General features: G+C 35.6%; 1 pseudogene; it reads left to right on the forward strand.

The window, feature by feature from the left end:
- Nucleotides 1-1,945: 1,945 nt before the first annotated feature.
- On the forward strand, nt 1,946-3,222 carry LOC11428850 (sister-chromatid cohesion protein 3-like; annotated as a pseudogene).
- The last annotated feature ends 4,953 nt before the right edge of the window (nt 3,223-8,175 follow it).

An 8,175-nucleotide genomic window follows, 5' to 3' on the forward strand; every position in this document is an offset into this window, starting at 1 on the left:
ATCATGTTAGTTACTTTCAAATCAATCGTCGAAACTCATAATATCACAAATAATAAATAAATAATATTATTATTGAATTCCAGTGGCCATGAATGACTTACAGATTTATTATTTTCTATATTCTTCCAATTAACTACAGTTATGTCGGTTCTTAAATATACAATTTCTTAATTCTTGCCTAGCATTACTTACCCAACAAGCGGAAACAAAGAGTGACAAAGGCTGCTGCTCAAGTACCAAACAATTATTGAGAAATTTATTAAAACTATTAATAGAGGCTTATAGATTTTTAGAAAATTTAGTTTACTTTGATAATAAATTGAGAAAGCAAGAAAACAAAATTGATCATGATGGATAATTCTAAACAACAGTTTTTGCCTAGATTGAACGAACAAAATAATCAAAATTACCGCAGCCGTAACAAACAAAAAATAATTGTTTCATTCTGGAGTCAATAAATCAAGTGCAACCATGTTAATTGGTGAAGCAATCTAACACGCAGCATGATCTCAAGGTTAAACCTGCATTTTCCTCGGCATATACACGAGCTTCCTGGAGTATCAATAGCCTCGTGATTGGACAAATTGATCGTCGAAGCTGGATTGGTATTCGCCAGAATTGTTCGCCAAAGCTGGTTTGGTTTCGCCGGCTACTTTCTTTTGAGATCGCCGGGAAGGTTTTTTTTTAGGTTTGTGAGTGTGGTCTAGGTTAGTTTTACCGTTTCCCACAGACGGCGCCAACTGTACTTGCAGAAAAAGTACGGTAAAGATTTTAGGGTTAAGAATCGCAGATTAGGGTTCTAATCTAGGGGTTTTTAGACTGAATAATGGATCCTTTTAGAATGACCCTAAGGGGGTTATTTATAGCCTGCTAATGGGCTTTTTCCTGCGTGACTTAAGCTCTAAGAAAGCAGGGTTTTTAGTCTTTTTGGCTTATTTAGGCGGTTTAAGGCGACTTCTAGAGGTTCCTAGAAGCCGAGGTGGGCGGCGTCCTGAGGAGGACGCGCCTAGACCTCCAAAGTCCCTTCTATAGGGCGCCTAAGCCCTTCTGGAGGGCTTGTAACCCTTAGGAATATTTATGACGGTCCACAGCCCCCAAGCACGAGGCTTGGAACAAGGCGAAGTGATGAATAATGTGGATTTGGTCCTGCTGGAGGGCTTTTAAACCCTTAGGAATATTATGACGGTCCACAGCCCCCCAAGCACGAGGCTTGGAACAAGGCGAAGTGATGAATAATGTGGATTTGGTCCTGCTGGAGGGCTTTTAAACCCTTAGGAATATTAATGACGGTCCACAGCCCCCCAAGCACGAGGCTTGGAACAAGGCGAAGTGATGAATAATGTGGATTTGGTCCTGCTGGAGGGCTTTTAAACCCTTAGGAATATTATGACGGTCCACAGCCCCCCAAGCACGAGGCTTGGAACAAGGCGAAGTGATGAATAATGTGGATTTGGTCCTGCTGGAGGGCTTTTAAACCCTTAGGAATATTATGACGGTCCACAGCCCCCAAGCACGAGGCTTGGAACAAGGCGAAGTGATGAATAATGTGGATTTGGTCCTGCTGGAGGGCTTTTAAACCCTTAGGAATATTATGACGGTCCAGAGGGGAATTGCAAGATTTTGCTCGAAATAAGTTGAAGGGATTCGAGGATGAAATTATCGATAACTTGAAGTCTGCAATTAGAGAAGTAGTGGTATGCTCATCATAACTCACATTTCATATTTTCTGTTACTTTTGGATCCTGTTGGAGAAACCTAACAGTTAACATATAGAGTTGACACTGCAGGATGGTGGTGATGAATATTGTCTTCTTGCAAATTTGAGAAGGTTGCGTGAACTTCAATTGTCTAGATATGTGAATTAACTGGAAAAGTAAGGGAACTCTTACTCATTTTCCTTTTTCTTTCTCCAGCGTAAATATATTATGTCTTGAGGTCTGAAAAAATGTGTCATTTGCCAAAGGTATGCACTGTGCTTGCCGAAACATGGTACTTAGTATGACAAATTCAAGCACGACAGAGCACGAACTATTGGGATATCAGCCTAATTCATATGTGCTTCAGAAGTTCTGGGAACATTGTCAACAACAGCTTGATGTTTCATGTAACCCCGACAAATATGCTAAAGAAGTTGGACTATTCATCTTATGTTTCTTAATTTTTACTTGAAACTAATTATTACACTTGAGACTGAAAATATAGTCTATTCACTGAGTATATTTTACCTGAAACTAATTATTACACTTGAGCCTGAAAATGTTGTATATTCACTGTGTGTAGAATGAGGGTAAAGTACAATATATACATTAATCTGACCTAACCAATCCCTCAAGATAAGGGAAAAGAATCAATAACAAAGGAAAGATTCTTGTAAAATACAATTGCGATAATATCTCGTCTCAAGGATATAATAATATTCTCAGTTTTTAATATCTCAACCATTACAAAATGACTAAATACTCATTGGTGCATCTTTGATCCTTCGTATTTCTTTTGTGTGCTCATCTTGTTTATAATGCTGGAAGTCTATTCATTTGCCTATACATTTTTAGATGAGGTAGAAGATGACGATGTAACAAAAGAATACTCAGAGGGGACAAATAGATGTGATGTTTTAATTGCTGCTTGCAAGCTGATTACTAATGATGTTGTCCCAAAGGTAAATTATTATTTGTTTGAGTTATGAAAATTGCCAATTTCTTGGCGTTAATCTTTTTCTTACCAGTGAAATTTATTTTGATGCCAAAATTTTGGGGCTATTACCAATGCAGGATTATCTTGCTCCTGAGATTATTTCTCATTTTGTAAGGCATGGAACAGATGTGGCTGAGATTGTAAAACTTCTGATCACATTTTAAAAAAAAGAGAGGATGATTTGGCTCCCATTTTTCTTGAAGCACTTAAAAAGGTAATTGTATTTCTGGATGTTGGCTGATATATTGGATCCCCTCTGCTTTTCTAAGTGCTCACCTATTTATTTTGATACGCATACCATTGTCATACTGTCGATAACTCTGGAGATGACACTATTTCATCAGAAAACTATTTTTCGGAATGTAAAAATTTGGCTGTTCAGCTTTCTGGAACTTTTATTGTTGCTGCCGGGAACAAGCATAAGTCAAACATTTTAAAACTTGTCAATCAAAACATTTGTCTTTTCTGGAAGCGGCAGTGATCCATTTTGTGTCCAAACTCCTTGCATCAGATGTGTTGGAAATGTGAGTTTGCTTCTTATTGTTAGTGCTATTCAGAAATATTTGCTTCTGTGCACATTCTAACCAGCTTCTTTATAAATAGTAAGAAGGGTGTTGAGAAGCGAACCATACCACATAGTTCCAGCAACAACAAAAGCTGCAAAAAATACAGCAGCGATACTACTGGAAAGGACGGTTTCAATATTTCCCATACGCAATCCTTTGTATAAACGTTGAGGTGGACGCACACTAAGATAAAAATGTAAATAAAGAAGAAAATCCCAGTGGCTGGCACCCCTATTGCTGCACATTTGTTGAGGTCTTACGTGAAAAATGTGCAAATAATGAAGTCTTTCAAGGTAGTTTATGCAATTTTTTCTCTATTTTAATTATTGTACTGGAATGCCAGACACTTGTCATTTTAAAGCAGCGATAGATTTCTACCAAAACCAAAATATATAATTTATGGCTTTGAAAAGTTAAATGATACTCGTTAAAGGATACACGATACTCAATTGTTTATGAACAATACATTGTTTGATGTATCATTTTCCTTTTTAACTGTGGCAAATAATGAATGAGTTCATATGGTTGCCTTTGTTCTTGCTGTTTTGTTTGCTTTTGCTAATGAGCCTCATAGTTCAAGAGCTTTCTGCAGTTGTAATTCTCTATGTTTCCATGTTGAACCTCTCTGGTCATGTAGTTGTCTCTCTTGCTTCTTTTGAATTTCAAGTTCTATTAAGGAGATAATATTCAAAGTTGATTATCTCATGAGATAAGTAATGCAACTTGATCACTGCTTATGGATACAACTGTATAACCTTTGGATTATCAAGACAATTCAGTATCGATTTGGCTCCTCTAAAGTGTGAATAAGGAGTTGACTTGTTCTCCTTATTATATTTATTAGATAAATCAGAAATTGCTATTCTTCCCAATTTTTCTATTATGCCTCAATCTATTGAACGTTACAAGCCAGGATTTACATATGTCAGAAAACGCATAAAACAGGTTCCCACTGCCCCTCCCGACACTGAGCCGCCACCTGATCCTGAACCAGTCGAACCAAAACGTTCTAGTCGAACATCTCGAGCACCAGATAGATTTTCACCAGACAGGTATGATTCCAAACATACGTCTTTGACTGCCTCACTCTCTAGCATATCCATTCCTACTTGTTACTCACAGGCTGTTAAACATGAAATTGTTAGAAAATTAATGTTGGTACTTTGTTTCTGCTTTTTGCCAATTTTGGAATTGAATTATTGAAGTCAATCTGGTGTATATCAACACTTGAGCTGAAGCATGAGCTAGGTTGATCGGCAATACCCTTCTTATATCAACTTTTTCACGAATATTGAAAAGTCTTCCTCTAAATGCTGTATCATCTCATTCCTTGGTGCATGAAGAAAAGTAAGAAAATTCAAGTGAAAGTTACCTTGAAAGTCATATTTAATTAGTCTGTGAAAGGTAGACAAATTGTCAGCCATTAAGGGTTGTTATATCAATGTCTTCTCCGCACTTTTTAGTGGGTTAAATATATTTTTAGTCCATATAAAATCTCAAAATATCGTTTATTATCTACCATTCCTGGTATGATTACGTGCAAATGTTAAGTAGATCAATCGATCTTATTAACCATGTTAAACACGACATAAGAAGTTCCAATGAGAAAAAAAAAAAAAAAACAATTACATTAATAACTTTCTCCTTAAGCACGAAGTTGATTAGCAATAACGTTCTAATGCCAACCTTTTCACTAAGATTAAAGTCATCCTCTAATTGCTCCAAATGTGGATATATGTGTTCGGTTTGAAACCACTCACCTCTATCTCGATCAATTGCGAAAAGATTTTTGTAGAATATTTTCACCAAATTACGAATCTGCTCATTGTTTTCTATCCATTGACCTTGTTTATTCCAAACCATTAGAACATTGTTCTTGCTGCGTCTATTCACTGTCTTCAAGACCGGGAGTCTCTCCAACCTCTTCCAAACCCCCTTTACCAGCGGACACGTTCCAACATTGTTTGGTCGGAGGTGTATCTATCAAATTTGGTGTTCTAGGCACATTTGGTCGGAGGTGTATCTATTAAAGTCCGAAAATTTGGGTTGTTACAGTTGCAGTGAAGCAACTTGACAGAAATGGAATTCAAGGGAACATGGTATTTTGATTTTGAGTCTTTTGCACCACCTTAACTTGTCAACTTAGTAGAATTATAGATAGCAAGTTTGGTGATAGTTAAAAACACAATTGTACTAGTTATGCTATATGACAAGAATGTTAAAAATGAAGCATTAACTTTTATAATCCTATTGTTGGAAAAAAGATGTAACATTAAGCTACATTGAGACAAAAATCTCTCCTTTGCCCGGTGGCCGTTGGCCACAGTTTTTGGATTAATTGTCATCTCTCTGTTCTTTTTATATAATGCTTCCTTGGTTTGTGCTTTGAAATTTAGATAAGTTCCCAAGTTGAAGATTCTTATACTGAATTTGGCTACCGGATGGTGGCATTTGATTCCAGGCTGCTTATCAACATTACATTTTATTATTATAGTGCTTCTTTTTTGTATTTCTGAAATGATTAACCTATGGTTTTAAATGGAGGCACACGGCCGCAATTGCATCACACTGCAATTGCGGTCTGATCTTCAATCACGTGTACGAACTTTCGCAACGGCACTAGCTACCGCATCAGACAATTGAACTTGTTGCTATTTTGTAGATCATGGAATATGAGAGTTAATGAAGCTACTTATTTTGTTATGTTTATCACTTTTATCTGTTGTTAATTAAAATATTTTATAAGAAACAAATTATGGATTGGTATTAGTGAAGAATTTGTGCATCAGAGAGTATTCCAATGTCTTATTAGTGGACTAGCAGAAAGTATTCCTACATATGACTATGACTTATCAAGTTTGGGAAAATACCATACATATAGCATTTAAAAGTAGGGAGAACAGTTTACTTTTGGGGTTCCGGGAGATATTTCCCCTGGCAAATACACGTGTTTCTTGTAGTGTGTGTGAAGCAAACACCACGGTATACTTTGAAGAAATTCCTGAAGCAAGTCATTGGAAAAATCGTGCCACAATGGAATCGTAACAGAAACGTTTTTTTTTTCAGTAGCTTTTAGTTTTACGTTTTCAGAATAGAGCTTATTTTCGCTTTTAGCTTAAGTTGTGATTTCTTAGTAATTCAATTCCGATTCAAACAATAATCGTTCCTGCAGAATTGTATGAGATTTTCGAACCACTTTGTGAAGAAATAAATTTCAGATTCATCTTTACATTTTCGTGCAATTTGGTCCCTGAAAGTTTCTGTTTGCAATTTCTGCATCTCTGTTCTTATTTATTTATTTGCTTTTGTTTCTTTCATTCTTATTTATTCATCCAATTTCCATTGAGTCTCTTTACTATTATTCATAGTTGTTTGATTGCTAGCTACTTTAATCCCTATTATTCATGTGCTATTGCTGGTGCCGTAAGACATATTGCTTTTGATTCCATAGCTTTTTGATTTAGTGTTCATTGCCGTGTAAATTCATTGCCTTTAGAAACTACTTATTCATGTCCAGTTGCTGTGATGTTTTACTCTAGTGATATTATTAGTTAGCCGCTTACTTCCTTGTTCCATAATTTCGTTGTTATTGAATTCAGTTAATTCTGCTGATTGTGTTCTTTCAACCGGTGCTGCTTGTTTGCCTGGCTGGTCCTATTCTTGTTTTTATTATCATGTTGATGCTTGTTTAAGTTTTGCAGTACGGTTCCTTACATAGCAGTCTGCGGCAAAGATTGTTCGAGGGAAATTTATACTCAATTAAAGCTTCAGATTGTTGCAGTGGTCATTGTCGCACCTGCTCTTTTACTTCTTTTTAAGTTGCCATCTGATAACAGGTTCCGTTCTTACGTTATTATTTGCTTTCTATTTAGTATGAATTCAGCAGAAGTAAATTTAGTGTCTAATTTAATTATGTCTGAGTAGTCTAAATTGAGTCCAAAACGAGGTTCCGTCCGACGCAGCTCATGTAAATTACGCGTTTCTTGTAGTGTAACGAGGATTTAAACAATTGTTTGAAAAATTCTGTTTTGTAATTGTTAAAAATCTACTACGAAAGTAGAGATACCGAGATATCTTTTACACATCGAAAGAGCGAAAACGATATCCAACTTAAAAAAATATCAAGTTTTTAATAGAAAAGGTTAAAGCAAAAGCATTTATTTTCTTTTAATTAAGAGTTTATTGAATTTAGAAAAAGGAATTTTTAGGCCTGTAATTATACGCTACGAAAGTAGGTTGTTACGCGTCTAAAAATTCCGACAATGTGTTGCGAAAGCAAACATTGTCTCTTGTTCGATAAATCCTACAAGCAGCTTTAATTCTCTCGTTACCATTTAATTAGCGCAATAATTTACGTGAGTGATGGAAGTCGACGGAAACCGTCGTTTTGGTCTCTACTAGTCCATTAATTAATTAAAAACCTTTTTATTCCGCACAAATTCCAAAATATTTTGATTTCGCCTTAGATAAACATAGAAACAACAGAAAGCGGTACTTCTTAGTTTGGTCTCTGTAGATACGATACTTTTTATACTAAAACTGACATAGCCGTGCACTTGCGGCCCTGTCAAGTTTTTTGCGCCAAATATGAAGAGTATAATTTAGTGTGTCAGTTGTTCTCAATACTATACTAGTAATCCTTACAAAATGAAAGTTGCTAGAAAGAAACTATGTGAACTTCTTCAATTATTGAAAATCACGTTGCTCTCTCAGAACAAAATCTTACAATATTGAAGGATAGGAATTAAAATTCTTCTTACAATATTGAATTATTCTGGATAGATACAATATTGAGAAATTTAGAAGCAAGTGAACGTGAGTTAAAATATTTTAATTAATTTTTTTTTCTTGAGGGGATTAAATATATATTGTTTGTTACTATCCCATCATTTGTCTTACAAATATAACATAGCAA

Source organism: Medicago truncatula, chromosome 5, assembly GCF_003473485.1.
Source record: "Medicago truncatula cultivar Jemalong A17 chromosome 5, MtrunA17r5.0-ANR, whole genome shotgun sequence".
Classification (NCBI taxonomy): domain Eukaryota; kingdom Viridiplantae; phylum Streptophyta; class Magnoliopsida; order Fabales; family Fabaceae; genus Medicago; species Medicago truncatula.